We start from the raw sequence: 20,850 nt of genomic DNA on the forward strand, positions 1-20,850 counted from the left end.
CTGAATTTCCTCAAGGGCTATATCTAATTATTTCCTTTATGTGACAAACAGATTCTTTGGTTTTATAGATTCTTCTAACACTGAAGAGAATGGGATAAGAATAATTGCTTATGGTTGTTAAGATTTTCCAGTAGGATTTATGATTAGAGTATATGACTTTTTTTAGTATAAAGTAATAGGTGAACAAAGTCAAGAAACCACAGAGGAGGAAAATAAATGCCAGGAGAATTCTTCTCCTTCATTTAGGTAGAACCGAAGGAAACGTTTTTTCAGATTTTAACATAAATAAAAGTCTTCTAAAAACTTCAGTTTGGTGTTCTATTGGGTTTAGTTGAAATTATATAATAATCACCGTAAATTTTTTTAAAATATAGTATTCAAGTAAAATAATCCCCTAACTATGCATGTTATTATTCAATTTAGATAAATGAATATAAAACTGGGCCTACTAGTGCTATGCAAGTTGTAGAACTAATATCATTATCTGGGTGATTTTTTTAAAAGGCCCCCTCTGACGGAAATCCTGACATATACTATAATTTGGATGAACCTTGAAGACATTATGCTCAGTGAAATAAGCCAGTCACAAAAGGACCAACACTGTATGATTCCATTCATCTATCTGCATTGCTGGAGAAAAGTCTGCAATTTCTTTTCCCAATATGGTTCTGAGTTCGAGTTTTCCAAAGAAAAGTAGAAGAATTCAGTCAGGCAGCTGAGATGATGTGTTGTGGCTTTTGGGGGAGAGGAAGTCTCTCTAGGAACCACACCCTGTGAAATCATTGTAGCAGCTCCCCTTGGCTTTGAGACGCCCTCCTGAGGACTGCCTGCCTTGGGGCTTCAGGCAGCTGGAGTCTGAGTGGCAGCTCCCCTGTGATTCCTGCTCCTCCAGATTTCCTGAAAGCAGACTTCCCCAGCTCTGCTCAACAGTCGTGTAGTTCTTTGGACCAAATCTCTTTCTACTTGAAGTACTTAGTGTTTCCTTTTATCCTGAATGAATCTGACTGTTAGACCATTTTTGCTTTACTGGACAATTTAGGGAAAAGTGGGATTTTCAGGTCTGCATTGTCTAACCTTGCTTCCAGGTCACCCTGAGTCCCAGCATTCTAGCAGTCTTGGAATGAAAGGAGGGAGAAGCTGTCCAGCTCCTGGGGGTAAACAGAAGTCTCACCCAGGCAGGCCCAAGCATGGGCTCCAAGGGAGTGGAGGGAGAGCAGGAATGGGACCAGAGGGTGGGGTTGGCAGCAAGGAGCAGGGGTGGCAAACGTAGGGGAGCCCTGGACGTTCACCAGCAACAGGGGCTAGCAGGGAGAGGGTCTCTTCAGAGAGTCTCTGGGTGGGGAGGTTGGCTTTGGGGCTGCTGGGTCAGTTCTCACAGACACATTTCTCTGGTCTTTAGAGGGCATGTATAACGAGGAAACGGACCCAAAAGCTGAGTAAATATACTGTCTTTATCATGCATAGATTTAACTTGCTTTAACTGAGCTAGAACCATGTCTTTTACATAAAATTAAAAATACTGCACTTTAAGGATTTGTGGTGAATTGCATTATTCGTCCTGTGTCTTCACTCCTCCGTGGCAGTGCTAGACAGCCATGTTGGGCCATGGCCTCATGGTGGAAGAAACATCCCCGCCTCTTGATTTGGGGCCTGGGCACGTGCCTTACTTTGGCCAACAGAATGTTAGCAAACGTTGATGCACTTAAAATGGAGAGGCCTAAAATGCACTTGTGTGGTTGGGCTCACTCTCTTGTGCATCTGCCATCAGCACGGGTAGAATGTACCCTACACAGCTAATCGTCTCGCCAGCCTGGGCCCCAGAACGAGGCACATGGAGCAGAGATGTTGCAACAGACCCACAGGCACATGAGCGATAAATAAGTGCTTATTGTTTTCCATATAGATTTTGGGGGTGGTTGTCATGCAGTGAATTTGTGGCGATAACTACATGATACAGGTTGCGTGCATCATATCAGAGACTGTTCTTTATGGAATAATTAAAAAATGTTCAAGGATATCTTTGAACACACCCAATTTTCACAATCACTACACTGACTTGAGACTCAAATTCGTATGTAAGATGAAGTTACATCCTACCTTCAGTGACAACTTTGTTTCAAGTAAAAATTGTGCCAATTTGTTGCAGCTGATGCCCCAGCTGGTGTCTCTATCATCTACGAAACGAACAATAGGCCCGGAATTTATGTGGACAAAAAAATCTGCATTTACAGGTCCATGGAACTCTCTGTCTTCTTATTGGCATTTGAAACCTGTGCCTCTAGATAATTTTATAATTGTTTTCATCTTCCATTTTGCTTAGTGAAATTTACACAGCAAAGAAGTGTCTTCAAGAATGAACAAACTTAAAAATAAGCACAAAGAAACTGAGAAATATACACGATCATTCATTTGGCACCATCTTCTAAAATTTCACACTTCAGAGATAAGCAAAATTAGTATAATTCGCTTCTTAAATTGCTTACTAACATTGTAAGTGAGCCAGTGCAAGAAGGAAATTGTAGCTTTCAATAGGATATGACAAGACAAGTCTTCGAGGGTTTTAGTGAACAGGGTGATGCTGACAGATGGCAAACCTACTGACCCCAGCACTGATGGCTCCTGGCAGGAGACCTGAACCGTCTGACACCCTGAGTCCCCTTACCTTACAACTCCAGACTCTGGGTGGTCGAGGGGCAATATTTCAGTCACCAAATTTCTCCACTGGCTTTTTGCTATCCAAGTTAAATGTCAGTGGTAAATTATCCTAGCAGTTGCTTTTTAAGATAAAACTCTCTTCTTTCTATGGAGTAGAGATTAGAGTATATCATGGTTGCTATGCTTATAGCCCCTTCCTTGAGTTTGGGTAGTACCCTGTGGTAGCCAAGAGAACCCTGTTTATGTGAGCCCTTACTCCAAACACGCGACTGGGGGAAGGGGGTTGGGAAGTTTTCCCGGTGGTTTCTTCCTGTCTGGGTCAAGAGGTACCTCTGAAGCGGCTTCCTCAGGTACTTCTCTGTCACCTGGCCCCACTTGACCCCGTGTGGCCCTGCTTCCTATTTTCCCTCCAGATCTTGGGTGGACAAAGCACAGTGTGGCTAAAATCATGCGACAGCCTGGGTCTGAGTCCTTGCCTCAACACTTATTAGTTGAGTGCACACCGGCAGGTTACTTAACTAGTTTAGGCCTTAATCATCTCATCTGTAAAATGGAGACAGTAATAGCACCCACCCTATAGGATTGTTGTGAGAATTAAATCAGATAATCCTCTAAAGGATGCAATACATTCTCAGTTGATGTTAGCTGCTGTAATAGAAATGACAAGTACTCTTATGAAGAGAAGACGCCATGAAGTAGGGCGCCTCCTAGGTATAGGGGGCTTTGAGGACAATGACAGCAAAGCAGACAGTTCCTCTTTCACCACCTCACCCTTATATCAGCCCCCAGAGGCTCCAGATAAGAAGGCCAGATATTTGGGGATGTGGTGTCACCATCGTGACGCCCTCACCGGCCTCCAGTGGACACTTTCCACACTTGTTAGGATGAGCAGGGCACAGCCCCAAAGACTGTCTCTCTCTCTCCCTCTCAGCAGCTCTGTGGCGGATCAAGGGGACCACCAGCAAAGGTTCATGTGGTCCCAGCCACCCTGATTCCTGGAGGGACAGAAGAGTGAGAAAGGACGGCATCCCCAGCCTTCCAGGGCTGATTTTGATATCTTACTTCAGATCTGCGGAAGCTGCCTCGAGCTCCTCCAGGCTGCTCTCTGTTGCGGTTTGACATACACGTCTGTCATTGGGAACATGCCGTTTGGGGCCACTGAGTGACAGGCAGGGCCATGAGCTGCACAGTGACACTTTCTGTGGACTGCACCACATGGACAAGCTCGTGCATGGCCCGCCCGTCATCTTGTTGCTGTGTTGAGCACCTGCCGCCCCTTTCTCAGCTCCCGACGCCCGGGTTTGGAAGAGGCACATCCGCTCTGCCTCTCTGCTCCAAAAGGTGGTGTTTCGAGGCTTCCCAGTTCCTTTTAAAAAGCAGTGCAGAGCACCAGGTCACCCGGTGAGGGGACAAGTCTCTTAAAGCTTGGTTTGGAGAATCCCACCACACGAGCCCTGCTCAACATGAGGAGACTGGCTTCAACCTTCCCTGGCCCTTATCTTCACTTTCTCAAACTGAACTGTAAGTAACATTTTTAATTCCAAGTGGCTTGGCTAGATATTGTGATAAATGCCAGGTCACAGAGCCCTGCCCTGAAGGGACTGATAATCTGTTGGAGGAGCCACCGGGGAAGGGCTAGCTGTACCGTGGCATGATAAATACCCTGATACAGCAATGCAACGGGAAAGGGGGACAGACAAGGAAGGGCCAGATTCTTCCTAGTGGACTGAGGTGGGTGGGGGTGGGGAGGTAGAGAAAAGATTATCCAGCAACCGAATTCGAAAGAATTCCCCAGATGGAGAAAAAAACAAATGAGCAGGGTAGGGATAGGAGAAAAGATATTTCAACCTGAAAGGAAAGCATGAGAAAGTCAGGGGCATGAGAAGCTGGAATGGCGGACTCTCCGTTAGAATCCGAGTAGATTCTCCAGAGCGGCTGGAATTTGGGGTGTAAAGAATGAATGATATTTAAAAGGCTGGTAGGGCCAAAAGAGTGAAGCACTTGAAATACCAGAATAATACATTTAGGGAACTTTTGTGAACTATTCCTCTGTATAGTATCCTCAAGACACACCCGTAAGACCCATCAGTTGCCCCAATTTCACATGGCATTAGAAGGAAAAAGAGGAACAGAAAAAAAAATAATGGAAATACTCCTTTAAGATTTACCTTTTTTGCCTAGATGAAGGTCAAAGGTAAATCAACCTAGAAATGGTCTTTTTTTAGATTAAAAACTCAACTGCTCATTTTTATGGGAGGAAAAAGTAAAGTCTTTTCAGGTTAGTGGGAGAGCTCAGATATGAACATAAGGTTCTAATTTCCAGTGCCACCCAACAATTCATTTGTACAATGTTAGAAATAGAAGAGAAGCCACCTTAGGGAGCCTCATTTTATAGTTGAGAAAATTGAGATCCTTCAAGAACTTAAATTAGGAAATAAAGTCTTAAAGTTGCCAATGACAGAGGCAAAATTTGAATGGAGAACTCCAAACCCCTAAGCCAGTCAGTGTTCATCTAATTAACACACAAGCACCCTTACTCCTCCTCACAGCAGGAAAAGCAGCTCACGTGCTCCTTGTAAGTGGTTAGTGGCACTTTGTTTATGAAAGAGAGCGTCACTCTATAGAAGCTCAGAGGACCTCTTCTAAAGCCTTTGCTGGAGACCTGGGCCTGAGAATTATGACTCTGTAGGAGTCTTGCAGCCCTCCACCCAGGACTTTGCGTTTTCATATTTTATCAAGCTCCTGTGTGCCACGTTCTCCGGTAGCCCAGTGTTAGGGTCCCCTGCGAGCAGGCCACCCTTCCTAAGGAGTAAGACAAACTCACAGAGTTGCCTTCTGGATCCCAAGCTATCCACCTGGGATATGTGAGTGGCTTGGAGGAACGAGGCTTGAATCTTCCCAGCCAGCCACAGACAGACATTGTCACCTGCCTTAGGTGACCCAGATTTCCTTTTTCCACTGCAACTGAATTTATATCTCTATTTCGTCTTGTCCCTGTATGGGTTTGGCTCTCTGCTTTGGTTTCTCAGCTCCTTCACAGTGTAGCTTTAGTAACTGAGGGGAACATTTGCTCTCACGGCGGGTATAAGTGACACAACAGGGCAACGCAGCCTGGTCACCAGAGCTGCAGGGGCATTTCTCTTACACAACTTCCACAAACAACCCCTTTGCAGCCCACAGTGGGCTCACTAGGAACCAATGCTAGCCATGCTCTTAAAGGGAAAAAATGAGAGGGAAGAAAGGGTTGAGAATATGAAGGCAAAGGGAGTTGAGAGAGGGATGCGCAGAGGAGTAATAAATAGCACATATCAAATATCACTCTAGGAAAAATCAACCACGTATTCTGAAAATGTACATGCGGCAAACATTCCTTGATAGCCTACTGTGTGCCAGCACTGGCCCACTGCCATGCCTAACTGAACCGGGGGTGCTGCCCCATCCGAATCATGCAAACTGAAATCCTGTCACTGAGGAAAAGAGGATCTAAAAAGGCAAATCTTCCAAAATGCTAACACTGAGCAAATCAGGCTGGCTGTCTACCTCCATCAACCTCTGCACTCAGTGGCCCCTCTTGTCACTCCCCACTGGCTGTGGGTGCCTCCAGGCCCCTCACTCCCATCCCTATCAAGAGTGAGTGGGCACTTCAAATGGGGAAGCAACCTGCAGAATTATGGGGTTTTTTTTAAATAAACTTTATGTTTTGGAATAATTTTAGATTTTTAGAAAAGTTGCAAAGATAGTACCCATAGTTTCCAAATGTCCCTCACCCAGCTTCCCTGACGTTAACATCGTACGTTACCGTCACTGTTAACTCCAGACTTTGTGGATTTCCCTAGTTTTCTCACTAACCAGGCCCTTTTTCTGTTCCAGGATCTTCCCCAGGATACCACATTGCATTTAGCAGAAGTTTGTTTTGAGGCCCATGCACCCCTAGAGAAAATTACCGAAAGTAAACGAGGACATTGATAAGTGTTTAGAATTAGGACTAATAATTCCAAAGGACTAGCTCACATTTCCCCCTTGTCTTGTGTCTGTAATCACTGCCTGAATAATTAACTTAGCAAACAGCCATTTCTCTAAGAAGGTTAGAAGATATTTTTTTTTAATTTGCAAAATACATTTTCTACTCCTGGCTCCCCTTTGCCTAGAAACAGCAGCGACTAACTCCTCTTAGTGAAAACACAAGAGATTTCTCCCAGGGCCAGAATTCCTGCTCCCTGGAGTTCCAAGCTCTGAGGAGAAGAGGGCAAAGTTCATTTTCCCTGAGGGGCATGGTGGAAGTTTCTATCCTCTAACAAATTTGAGAAATGTGGCCTCCTAAAAACTCACACCAAGGTTTTGGGGCTAAAGGTAAGCCAGATTCCCAGTAAGAGCTCAAGTCAATTCTTCTATGAAGTGTTATTAGCATTTGTGTAGCACCTTTTTATAAGGAGGATCTGGAATGGGGGAGGCCAGAAGAGAAAATCCACAGTCAAGCTCAGAGATGGGCATGCCCAGGGACACCCACGCTGGTGTGCTAAGGGCTCTGGGGGCCCTGCCAGACCCTTCCTTGGAGCAGACTGGAAATGCTCACCCAGCTGTCATTTCTCTTCTAATGAAATCTGCAAATCCCCATAAGATTGTTTTCTCGCTGACTCATTTTGGCCATGAATTCTGCTTTCCCTTTGTTAACTAACATATTTGCTTATTTATCTCTTTAGCAGAGGGGAGCTTTTTAAGGGCAATGGCAGTGACAGTTGTCATTCATATTATTGGGTGTCTTGACACAGGTTGCATGCTTAGTACTACTTGCTATTTAGTTGATAAGGCGCCAAGATGAATGAAAACTTAAGAGAGCTACTTTGAGGAACAGTTTGTCTTGCTGGCTGTGCGCAGGGCGTGAGAAAGGCAGACAGTGGAGAGGAGGTGGGGAGAAGGAGGGCGTTCACTTCGTGGGGATGTTGCTGGACACCCAGAATCTGGGCACATCTCTTCCTCTCCTTCAGGAAGCACTTTCCCCTGCACGCTTTTGTTTCTGATTCATAAATTCTTCCCCAAAATATAATCTCAAGAAAACTTCCTTTAGGATTTTAAATGTCATTTTGTCATATTTTTCTCCCAGGATAAGAAAAAAGTGATTTTAAGCTAAGAAATATTTTTGTAAGTAAAGAGTGAACCATGTGATTTTTAACTACAACCTTTAAAAAAATTCTCTTTCCTCAATTAATAAATGACCTTCTGTGCTCCATTTTTTTTTTAAAGGTATATTCAGATCCTCTACCCTTTTTTTTTTTTTTTGGTGAGGAAGATTAGCCCTGAGCTAACATCCGATGCCAATCCTCCTCTTTTTGCTGAGGAAGATTGGCCCTGGGCTAACATCTGTGCCCATATTCCTCCACTTTATATGTGGGACGCCTGCCACAGCATGGATAAGTTGTGTGTAGGTCCACACCCAGGATCCAACCCTGAGAGCCCCAGGCCGCCAATTAGGAGTGCGTGAACTTAACCACTACCCAACCAGCCTGGCCCTGTGCTTCATTCTTTAAATGAATTATGCAATTATTTGTTAACAAATAAACTACAAAATTATCTGCATTATTTTTTTGGATTGCAGGTATATTACATACATTTAAATTTAACTATGTGTTATAACATTATAATAGACAAAAAGGTTTATTTATGTATTTTCTAGCTTTTTTCCCAAATGATAAGAAAAGAGAAAGGGTTGTTAATTACTCTTTATAGGCTCTTCACTACAAATAATGCATTGCAGAGCAGATAGTAGACTTCTATACAGATGAAGATTGTGTTTTTTGGTTTGTCAGCTACTGTATCACATAAAAACAACTGGGTAAATTTTCACCACATGTAAAGGGTATGTTTGGGATAACGTGACTTAAAATACAGGCTGTACAGCATAGACAAATTACATTTGGGCACTTAAGGAGCACTGACAGAGAGAGGCAGATGTTCTCCTAAGTAGCAGAAATGGGTCAAGTTAGAGGACCTGGTGACTGCTAGTCAGAAGTGACATCTTGTACATATTAGGATGCACTGAACCGGAAAAATAGAAAAGCAGTGATTTCAGCTATGAGCCCTGAATTAAAAATCAATAGAACAGGGGCTAGCCTGGTGGCATAGAGGTTAAGTTCAGCACTCTGCTTTGGCAGCACAGGTTTGTGGGTTCAGATCCCTGGCACAGACCTACACCACTCATGAAGCGATGCTGTGGCAGCATCCCACATACAAAAAAGAGGAAGATTGGCAATAGATGTTAGCTCAGGGCCAATCTTCCCCACCACAAAAAAAAAAATCAATAGAATAGAGACACTCAATTGCCAAAGTTAATTCACAACAGAACTGCTTCTCCCCTGGGGAACCCATTGCTGCTCCCTGGTGATCAGTGGCAGGGATTTATTTATTTCACAAATAATTCTATAGATGCCTATAGAAGCTAACTGTTGTACAGAATCTTGTAGACAGTGGGGAAGCCCAGCCAGACTCCAATAAAATGAAAGCCAAATTGGATAAGATCATGGTTTAGACATTTCTTGTTTAATATTGGTATTTGAGGTTCTTAGAGACATCTCTATGTGTTGTGAAAATTTTTGATCAGATGAATACAACTTCAGACCTGGTGTAGATTCTCTTGAGGCTAATTTGCAGAATTAATATCAACTTTATGCTCCTCATTAATTTGTTGTATTTCTCCATTAGTTTCTTATGCTTTCCGTCTAACCAGGGGTCCTCTGTGTGAGTAATTGAACAATATTTGACTAAGATTACAAACAAGTGAAATTGTACAATGGTCAAACATCTCAGGACAGCTAGGTGTTTTAGCTGAGCAATAAACCAAGTGCCAGACTCCTGAGCGTGCTCCTCTGATCTCTACTGATCACCACACACGTTCACTCGACTTGAGCTCAGACTCTTACGTGGTTCCATTAACAATGTATTTACTTATTTGTTTCTGAATAAGGAATACATTCCCTATGTTCCGACACTGCAAAGTGAAAAGCCTGTGGTAAAAATTATCTTCTGACCCTCTGACTAGCCCAGTTTCTCTCCCCATAGACAATTTACAGTTGCTTGGTCTCCTGCCATAGATATATTATGCACATATAATTTACATATATGCATTACGTAACATATATATGTAGTATATATTATGCATATATTTATATATATGAATTATATGTTATTTATTTATTTTACTTAACAATACATCTTGAAGATCAGTCTATATTACTACAAAAAGTGATGCCTCATTCTCCTTAATGTCTATGATTCAATTTCATTGTACAGATGTACTATAATTTATTTAAATTCTTACCTCTTGATGGACATTTAGATTGTTTCCAACCTCTTGCCATTACAATGCTCTAACAATGAATAGCTTTGTACATCGGTCATTTCTTACCTTTCCAAGTACATATGTAGGATAAATTCCTAGAACTAGGAATTACTGGTTCAAAGAGTTCATGCATTTGACTTTTGATAATTGTTAAATTGTCTTCATTTGCTGACTGTACAAATTTAGACTCCAACCAGTGACACATAGTTCATTTTTTAAAGGCAAGATATATTTAAATAATTTAATTTGTTTATTTTCTAAGGAAGAAAAGGAAACGGATGCCATGACCACTCTGGACTTCATAAACCCCATTGAGGCAGCTCTGCCGAATGCTCAGCAGAAGTCAGCCCAGGCCCACCCCTGGTCTGCAACTAACTAGTGATGTAACTTTGGACAAATCTCAGCCTCATCTGGGAATGGACACACCAGTGGGTTCCCGTGCCCTCTGGCTTTCAGTGGGGTTTAGCCAATAGGAGGCTTATCTGACACTCAGGTGTCAGACCTAGACTGGTAGCCAAGAGCTGGGAGAAAACAGATCAGGGCCAAGCATGGAAAGTGAATAAGACCTGGGAGGCACCAGGGATAATAACAGCTAACATATGTACGATGCAGTCTGTGAGCCGGGCACTAATCCAAGTTCTTTCGGTGTGTTAATTCATTTAATCCTCACAACACTAAGGGACGGGTGCTGTTATTATTCCCCTTTTACAGATGAAGAAACTGACACTCAACAAGATTGCTCACTTAGTGAGTGGCAGAGCAAGTCTGACCCCAGAGTCTACCTCTCTGAGAAGACTAAAAAGATGGAAAGATAAAAACAAAATATCCTAGGTCTGGGAAACATCTGATGTGCTCCCTGCTTGGGTAGGGACCCATCTCAGCAGGTGGGCAACTAGGAGGTGGCTGCCTCTGGCAGAATGAAGAAAAGAGAGGGTAGACTGGCAGACAGATGGATTCAGATACACTTTTCCTTACAGGTTTACATGCACCTGATCTCCACTCTGCAGGGGAGGGACCTGGCCTCCCGGTCTCACAATTTGTAGTGGTGTAATTCCAATTGTGCGTGGAACCAAACACCAGAAAGTCGCTGTATCTTGTTTCATCTGGCAGCATCTGAGAGGTGAAGAGCCAGCCATTATTTTCCCAGCCAGGGACCTTATTACTTAGGTGACTACTCATTGTAGGGCTGCTTGAACACCCTATCCTAGCCTCACAGGGCCTTGGAGATGGAAGAGACTGCTGGACTCAGGACCCTTCTACTCCAGGCCTTTTACAGAATGGTTGCTAACAGGACAAACAATCCAAATTGCTCATCCTTCTTCACTGAAATCAGGAAAACTTAACCACTATGGGCAGGGAGGAAAAGAATAACCAAATTATTTTAAAATTGCTTCTTTTTTTTTTTTAACACTCTCAGGGCAAATGTCTTCCTAATCATTTGATTATTGCTATTATAAGCCAGTAGACAGGAAACAAAATTTACCAGCAAACCATTTTTTTTCAGCAGAATTTATTGCTCAATTTTTTTAAAAAGATATTGCCTAGTTTTCTTTTTTTTTTTTTTTTTTTTTTGGTGAGGAGATCAGCCCTGTGCTAACATCCGCCAATCCTCCTCTTTTTTTGCTGAGGAAGACGGCCCTGGGCTAACATCTGTGCCCATCTTCCTCCACTTTATATGGGACGCCGCCACAGCATGGCTTGCCAAGCAGTGCGTCGGTGCGTGCCTGGGATCCGAACCAGCGAACCCCAGGCCGCCGCAGCGGAGCGCGCGCACTTAACCGCTTGCGCCACCAGGCCGGCCCCTTGCCTAGTTTTCTTTTACGTACAACTTCAGTAAAGTTGCTTAAATATTTAGCTAAAATGATGAGTGCCCCATCCAGGAGGGCAGCCCATGAGCCCAATCAGTTATCCCAAAAGCAATGGGGTACCCTGTCGGGGGGATGTGAATTGGAGGACTTAGAAGAGAGGTCTAGATCGGCCAGCTCTGGTGGCCTAGTGGTTAAGTTCAGCATGCTCCACTTCAGTGGCCCAGGTTCCCTTCATTGGTGCAGACCTATGCCACTCATCTGTCAGTGGCCATGCTGTGGTGGCAGCTCACATAGAAGAACCAGAAAAACTTACAATTATACACAACTATTTACTAGGGCTTGGGGGCGGGAAGGGGAAAGAAGAAGAAAAAAAAGGAGGAAGATTGGCAACAGATATTAGCTGAGGGCGAGTCTTTCTCAGGAAAAGAAAAAAAAAAGAAGAGAGGTCTAGAGGTGGACACCATCAAGGAAATACATGGTGGATGTTTCCTCTACAAGAGCCTCCAATAGATTTGCACTGTGCACCCCCAAATAATCAACATTTGGATGTCTGCTATACTGAGGGCATCAGCTGTAATGCCGTTTATGTAAGAGATGCTTGTCCCTTTCCTTTTCTCCATCATCTCCAGCCCAATACTCTGGAAACCCCAGAAGGAGGGGAAACCCCAGAGTCAGACAATCCCCCCACCTCCTCTGTTCCAAGCTGAAACCACAGGCTTTCCCACACTCCAAGACCTTCACACTAAATCCCTACTGTTGCTGAGGGGAAGAGAACTGGAATTAGATTTGAGATTGGTGGTTTAAACTAGATAAAGTTTTTGATAACAGTATTTTGTTAAGTAGTTATGAAATCTACCCAATTTTTCAATATGGAGTAGAAAAGGGAAATTTAGTTTATCTTAATTGGGGAAGCAGTGGGGAGAAAATCTAAGTTTTCACTTCTCTGAGTTCAGACTGCTTCATAAACCCATCATGAGTGTGAGGAGTGAAATGGCAGAGAGAGAAGGGTGTCGTGAGAGTGGAACTGTGAAGGCCCAGAGCAACTGGGGCACTGTTAGGGAGCAGAAATAAGTTCCATGGTACTGAAGGTTGGAGGACGGGATGTGAGGGCTGGGGTATGTTATGGGGCAGGTGGTGAGAGACGCTAGCAAAGTAAGCAGGAACCAAATCCTAAAGGACCTTGGAAGCCATAATTAGGAAGCTGGTGTTATCCTAAAGAAAATGGGACGTCGTGGAAGTGTTTTAAAGCTGGCGGGGAGGGAGGAAGCAAGAAAAGACACAGACTGGAAGGAGGCAAAGGGGAGGCTGCTGTACTGATCCAAGCAAGAGATGATAGTGAACTGGCCCAGGAACGTTGGCAAGGAGATTGAAGAGCATTGGAAAGATTTGAGACATAAGGAAGAAGTAGAATGAACAGGTTAGATAGTGAAGGTTGGACGGTGGATAGGAGAGACGGAATAGAGGGTTAAGGAGAGGATGATACCCAGGTTCTGCTTAACCTGATCTCTAATTGATGGTGGCAGGTGGACCTTAAGTATCCTGCCTGAAAGTGGACCCTCTGAATATTGTCCAGTTCTCCCAGTTCTTAAAATATCTGCTCCCCACATCCTGAGTAGAAAGCTTACACTCCAGCTAAGTAAACCAAGTGTAGGGACCAATTAAAAGGCAAAAAGCCTAAGTCACTATGAAAAGGATTATATCAATTAGCTAGTGGTAGAATAATGCTGAATAGCAAAACCCTCCCCAAACTCAGTTTCTTAAAAGAACACTTATTTATTCTCCCGGATCTGTGGGTTAGCTGGAGCAGCTCATCTAGGCTGGGCTCCGTTGGGTGTATTGCTTCGACTGTGGGCCCAGTTGGGTCTGGCTGGGGTGGCTCTGCTCCACACGTGTTCATTCGGGGCTGAAGAGGCAGTAGTTACTGAGAGAAGGCACCTCTCATGGAGAGGGCAGAACCGAGAGAACCAGCCAACCACACGGGTCCTTTCCAAGCCTTTGATCACATCGTGTCTCTTCACATTATATTGACTAAAGCAAATCCTGAGGCCAAGCCCAGAGCCCAAGGTCAGGGAAGTATGAGTATTCTCTTACGGTGACAGCGAAGGTGGGGCGGGAATGAATATTTCTGGACAATAATCTGATCCACCACAAGGATATAATACAAGGATTCTCTCCCCTGGTTAACTCTACAGGGTACTCACTACAGGCTGTGAAGCTAGAGGGGTTAATGAACGCACTACCTCGAGCAGGATTGCTGTGAGATGAAGCAATATTCAAACTCAATAGAGTGTGGAGAGAAATTCCAATCCCACTGAAAATTCCCATCATTTTATAAATTAAAGGTTGCAAGGCTTGCCCTAAAAGGACCTGTTATTTCTTTCTAGACATTATGTCCAAAATTTCAATAGCTGCTCCCAGGTGAGCGGTGGTACCTGATTTACGAAAATGTGGACCAAATGGTTAAGCCTCGAATCACAGAGAGACTGGACATAAAACCTGTAATTTGGTCATTCATGAATTTTCTACCAGAATATAACTTCTGATTCACATAACAGCATAAATATTTAACCTCTTGCTGTGTAGGAGTGATTTTGTATTCAGCTTCAATTGTTATTAATCACTGTTTAATATCACTCTGGTTTTAACTTCCAGACTTGAGGTTAGAAGCCTTCTGAGATATACACATTATTTTCAGTGTTTGGCTCCAGCGTTGAGGCTGTAGAGAAGTTTTCTCATGAAAATCCTTGCCAGTGACTTGCAATTTCCTTCTGTCCTCTGTGCTAGAAACAGGGCTCCCTTCTTCCGTTGCTGTAGTGGAAGGGCGCTGGAAAGAAGCCAAAGGTCGGGGAAGTGTATTTTTATATGTGACTGCAAAGTGTCAACCTCAGAGAAGTGCTCAGAACAATGTTTTAAAAAGGTTTTAGGGGCCAGCCTGGTGGCCTAGTGGTTAAGTTCATGCACTCTGCTTCGACAGCCCAGGGTTCCTGGGTTCAGATCCCAGGCATGGACCTACGCACTGCTCATCAAGCCATGATGGGGCAGGTCCCACACACAAAAAATAGAGGAAGATTGGCACAGGTGTTAGCTCAGAGCTAATCTCCCTCACCAAAAAAAAAAAGGTTTTAGGTATGTTGCCGACCTTTTAAAGTAGGTGAGATTTCAAGTTAAAATCCAGTTTTCCGGCTTTTTTTGAAACGTCGGAAGATCTGGCCTGTATTTGTAGGTGCTCATGACTGGCTGGGACTGAGCAAGCTGGGCTTGCACCCTCCAGTTGGGCCCCTTGGCCGCCGTTTCCATAGCTGGTTGGCCCTTGGAGGCACTTCAGTTGTCATCTTGCCTTCCAAAATGGGTGCCATGTTTGCATGAATGATAGCCTCTCTCTAATCTGTGTCGTTTTTCTCTGTGCACAGCCTCCTTTCTGCCAAGAGAAGTGAAATTGATCTGTCTCTGCCCTCCATCTCCTCTGCAACTCATCCCGTATATCCTCCTAGGTGAGAGGGCTACTCTCCTGCATCAGCACAAAAGCCTGCGGTGGCTGCTTCTCAACAAGAAAAACCTCTCCCTGGCCACCATCCAACCATCTCACCACCCGCTCTTCTTTGTGGCCTCTAAATCTCAGTTTGTTTCAAAATATTTTGCATAGGACCCTCGAGCCTCTAAAGATTATTCTCTACCCTACTGCCTCCAACTTACATTAAATGATTTCTTAAAGTGTTATGTTTTCTTTACAAGATACTTGGAAAACCACAATTTTTAAGCAAAATTATATAATGATTTTTTTTCACATCTACTTCACAAGTTTTTTCCCCTCCTCTGAAAATATCTCAAGAGTTCCCCCACCGAATAAGGAAGGGCCTCTGATTCCTTCTTTGTGACCCTTTGTAGTTTCTTCAAGCCATAAAAATTTTTAAGTCTTCTTTTTATTAATTTTCCAGAACGTCCCAACTCTCTACCCAAGGATTTCAAGGTGGATTCAAGAACAATGATACGTATACGAGCAGCACGTCTTGGCTGCTAACTAAATTCTCTCCTAATCACAAAGTGAAAGACTAAATCAATATAATTTTAAGGGAGAATAAAACAGATAGTGAAAGGTAACTTTTTGTCTTGCTTAGAAATGGAGCCAATTATTTTTTTCTGCATTGCCTGTGAAAGAATGCACATGTGTACGTGGTCTCAGCTTGCCTGTTGCTGCAGCACTCAAGGGAGCCCCACAAGCAGACCAAAGGCAATTCCAGAAACCCACTGATTCACACTGACATGGAAACTCCCAGACTCTGCCAAGGAGAGGCATGGAATTTAAGCAGAATAGACTTAATCTACCTGTTTAGACACATCCCGTGCTCCTGAAGAATCTATTTCTGGCTCTAGGCTTCATTATAGATGTCAGGACATGATATAGTTACGGCATAAAAGGCGCTTTCATTAGAAGTACCTCTTCCCAGACATTTGCAGTTTTTTGAATAAATTACCCTTTGGGATGAAATTTCTCCTCAGCATAAAGGTAAATTGGTCTGGAAAGCTTGACAAAATCTAGGTTCTCTTTTCCTTTTGGTGGGATGCAGTAGCAGTGTAAAGGAAATGAATGATGCCTTACCCGAGCATCTCGGGGGGCATTAATTGCCAGAGTCAAGGTAGGACCACCTATTTGGCTGGTCTTAATATCTGCAGTCTCATTTTCAATTTTTTTATTAATCTAGCATGCATTAAAACGGAGGGGTGTCTACAAGAGAGAAGGGAGAAGGAAAGAGAGGGTCTGCCTCTATTACCCTGGTATATACATAGTCATTGACCCTCTCCCTTCAGGAGGGCTGAGATTGGGAAGGCTTTTTCTGAAAGGATATTTTCTATAGGGTCAGAGTTCAAGAAGGGAATCCTCTAACTTTACAGGTAGCAAGGGGTGCTGAAGGGCTAGCTAGGTGAAAGTATGCAGAAAGAAAAGCCAAAGATCAAATACCAATTCCGGGAGGACAGAGAAAGGATCAAGGTCAGGAGTCTAGAGTCAAGAGTTGAGTTTACTGGAAATGGAACTGCAACAGCATGTAGATGGATAAAGTGTTGATTAGGTGAGAGGGGCTGTCTTGGGCAGTGGCCTCAGCTTGCCAGGAGATGTAGAGTTTGATGATGCTTTCCCAAAGGGTCACCAGCAACGTGGAGAGTGTAAAAAACAAGACCAGTGATTTCAGGGACCAGTTTCCAGGACCCCACTATGTTAGCTGGGAAATGCCTGGATATCAATGTCCTTGGCCTGACCTGAACATCTTGTCTATTCCATGAGTCAAAACTCAGAATGGATGTTTGGAGACAGGTGGCCTTCTGCATAATTGCCTACTTATTCAACACCTTTATATTTTTTGGTTTTGGATGGCAAACAAATAGCAATCATGATTGTCCCATATAAACCATGGTAAGCGCTTTGAATTAAGAAAAATTTTTGCTGAGAACTTGAATGTTTGAGAAATCCAGGGCTGCATCTTACTCCTCCCACTGAGTGGGTGTAGAGAGGTGGGTTGCAATGGCTCTCTCTTGACATCACCTCCAGCAGTGTGCGAAGGGCTCCTTACTGCCAGCAGAAAAAAATTCCTCCTTTCACCTGGAGGCTCTATTCTGACTCCTGCTTTCCCTGCATGTGTGGGTGAGTGGTAAGTGCCTCTGACATTTTTGAATAGACCTGTGTTAGGAATGAATCTCTAAGGCTTTTAAAAACCACCCACTGAACAAGTAAAAGTTGGCTTTCTCACCCTGAAAGAGATTTTCCGACTTTTTAATAAGGTATCAAGGTAGAAAATGGGGTGTCCTTTGAACCCCCACACTAGTAATGAACAACCAAGCATTTTTCCTGGCACATTTATAGCCCAAATAGACCCTTCAGATCCCCAAGCATTGTGTAGAAGTTGACTTATTGGAGCTTTGCAATCCTTGCAGGATGTGGAGAAGGCAGCCCCTATTAAGGCTCTGCCCCTCCAAGGTCCAAACTACAATTAGATGATTCCACGGCTGAACTGAACTCAAACAATGATAATTGAGCACCTTGCCAAACGAGCAAAGAAAGGGGTTAGTCAGGCATATACTCCCATAATTACACTAGAAGTCCTCCTTAAATAGGGATCATTTGAGGCATATTCCTGTGAGAGAGGTAGCGTGCTATCGATGGAAGCACTTAGATTCTGCTACTTCTAAGGCCTATCTAGAAAAATTCAGGGTAGAAAATAATTTGTGATTCTTTTCTCCAAGTAAAGTGTGTATTGCTCTCAGCATCAAATTGCTAAAGATTCTATAGTGGTGATGGCCTGCCCTGTAATGATCTGAATGTTTCTGTCCCCACAAAATTCATATGTTGAAATCCTAATCCCCAAAGATGATGGTGTTAGGAGGTAGGGCCTTTGGGAAGGTTTAAGTCATGAGAGTGGAGCTCTCATGAATGGGATTAGTGCCTTATAAAAGAGACCCCACAGAGATCCCTAGCCCCTTCCTCCATATGAGAATACAAGGAGAAGTCTGAGGCGCAGAAGAGGGGCCTCCAGAACTGTCAAAAATGAATTTCTGTTGTTTATAAGCCACCCAGTTTGTGGCATTTTGTTATAGCAGCCCGAATGGACTAAGACATGCCCCTTGGAGGATGCTGGTGTTGCTGGACTGTATTAATAAGGGCATGTATGCTCGTAACTTTTTCCAGCTGTCAGTGTTCAAGCCACAGGTGAAGCTCATTCAAGGACCAAGGTCCACTTAGCACTCGATGGCAACTCGGATCCAATTCACACCAAGCGCTAATGCCTCCACACCGACGCACATTGACTCCCAGCGCTATTCTTCTGACTCTTCCACCGCAGAACAGCTGCTCCTATCATCTGGTTTCCTCACTGGTCCACACACCTGGCTCATTGGCCTGTAAACTTTGTTTGAGCTCCTGGAAGACTTCAGCTTTCTGCCAATACTGGGTCAGATTCACTCTTGAGGACCGAGCTCAGTCTCTGTCCTCAAGGCCTTCCTGCCCCCACTCTAGTCCTCTCTGAGGTTCCTCTTTTCTGTTAACTATTACTTCACCTTGCCCTGTTCATCTCTTGTGGAATGCATGTTTGCTGAATATGAGCCATCCCAACTAGGCTTAGTCCTGCCGAAAGACTGAGCTCCCACAGTCCGGGTAAGGGGAACATGAGGAGCCCCGTGTCCGCCATGGCTAGAAGCCCAGAGCTGGGGAGCTGAAGGGAATGACCTATCCACAGTCTTTCTCTATCTCACCATGTGGGAGGGGTTCAGGCCTCTTTACAGGGATCTCCCTTGGTTCCTGATTATCTCTATAATTCCTTTGCTAGAATGTCGAGGACAGCCTGACCAATCCTAAAGGCTCTTGGAGAACTGACCCTGCTTAAGTCAGACCCCAGATTTAAAAAGCCCTGTGTCAGAATTCACATTGTTTTTATTCATTACCTTACCTCAAAGAACACATGCACCAGGGGCCAGCCCAGTGGCATAGTGGTTAACTTCGCACACTCTACTTCGGCAGCCTGGGGTTCGCAGGTTCAGCTCCCAGGCACAGACCTATGCACTGCTTATCAAGCCATGCTGTGGTAGGTGTCCCACATATAAAGTAGAAGAAGATGGGCATGGATGTTAGCCCAAGGCCAATCTTCCTCAGCAAAAAGAGGAGGGTTGGCAACAGATGTTAGCTCAGGGCTAAATCTTCCTCACCAGAAAAAAAAAGAAAATAGGTGCCAAAGAACCCAAAGGTGCTTAGTCTTAATTTCATTCAGCAAACTTTTGTTGAGCCTGTATATGTCAGAATCCACCCATCATTACTTGGGCATAGGGTTGGTGGTGAATGGATGGGAAGAGGGGATTCAAAAATGACCAAATCGTGGTGGTCACCTTCACGGAGCTTACAACAGGCTTGAGAAAATCACACAAATAGCTCAGTGCCGTATAAATCAGGTTAATATAGATATTACAATAAAATTGTCATAGGTCACAGGGGTGGGAGAAATCCACCCTAACTTGGAGGACTACAACAATCTTCTTGACAAGATGTGATTGTAATTGAATTGTTGAAAGATGAAGAGAATGTAATAGGTAGAGACAGAAGTGAAGAGAATAATGTGCATAACACGTAGGGCCAAAAAAAAGGAAAGGTATGTGGGTACCAACACAGTATCCTTGTGTCTGAAGTCCTGGGCCAGTAAAGGAAGAGAAGTCGTGAGAGACAAGACTCGAAAGAAGGTCTGGAATCAAAAAGTGGAGAATTTCATTAACAGACATGGCCCTCTACAAACTATTGCTTCCTATAAACAAGCCGCACTGTCCTCATGCCCTATGCCCATGGCCTAGGAGCCCCCATCTCCTTGCATTGTTTGAGGCCTAAATCCTGATGTGGAAACTGTCTCAAGTTTATACAGGCATACCTCAGACATATTGCAGGTTTGGTTCCAGAGCACAGCAATAAAGCAAATATTGCAATAAAGCGAGTCACACAAATTGTTTGGTTTCCCAGTGCACATAAAAGTTATGTTTGGGGGCCAGCCCTGTGGCTGAGTGGTTAAAGTTCCACACACTCTGCTTCAGCAGCCCAGGTTTGCGGGTTCAGATCCCAGGCATGGACCTACATCACTCACCAGCCATGCTATGACAGCATCCTGCATACAAAATAGGGGAAGATCAGCACAGATGTTAGCTCAGGGCTAATCTTCCTCAAGAAAAAAAAGAGGAAGATTGGCAACAGATGTTAGTGCATGGTGAATCTTCCTCAGCAAAAAATAAATTAAGTTATATTTATACTATACTGTGGTCTACTAAGTGTGCAATAGCATTACATCTAAAAAAACAATGTACATACCTTAATTAAAAAATACTTTATTGCTAAAAAATGCTAAGCATCATCTGAGCCTTTAGCAAGTCATAAGCTTTTGCTGGCGGAGGGTCTTGCCTCGATGTTGACGGCTGCTGACTGATTGGGGTGGTGGCTGCTGAAAGCTGGGGTGGCTGTGGTGATTTCTTAAAATAAGACAATGAGGTTTGCCACATCCATTGACTCTTCCTTTCATGAGCAATTTCTCTGTAGCA

Source organism: Diceros bicornis, chromosome 14, assembly GCF_020826845.1.
Source record: "Diceros bicornis minor isolate mBicDic1 chromosome 14, mDicBic1.mat.cur, whole genome shotgun sequence".
Lineage (NCBI taxonomy): Eukaryota > Metazoa > Chordata > Mammalia > Perissodactyla > Rhinocerotidae > Diceros > Diceros bicornis.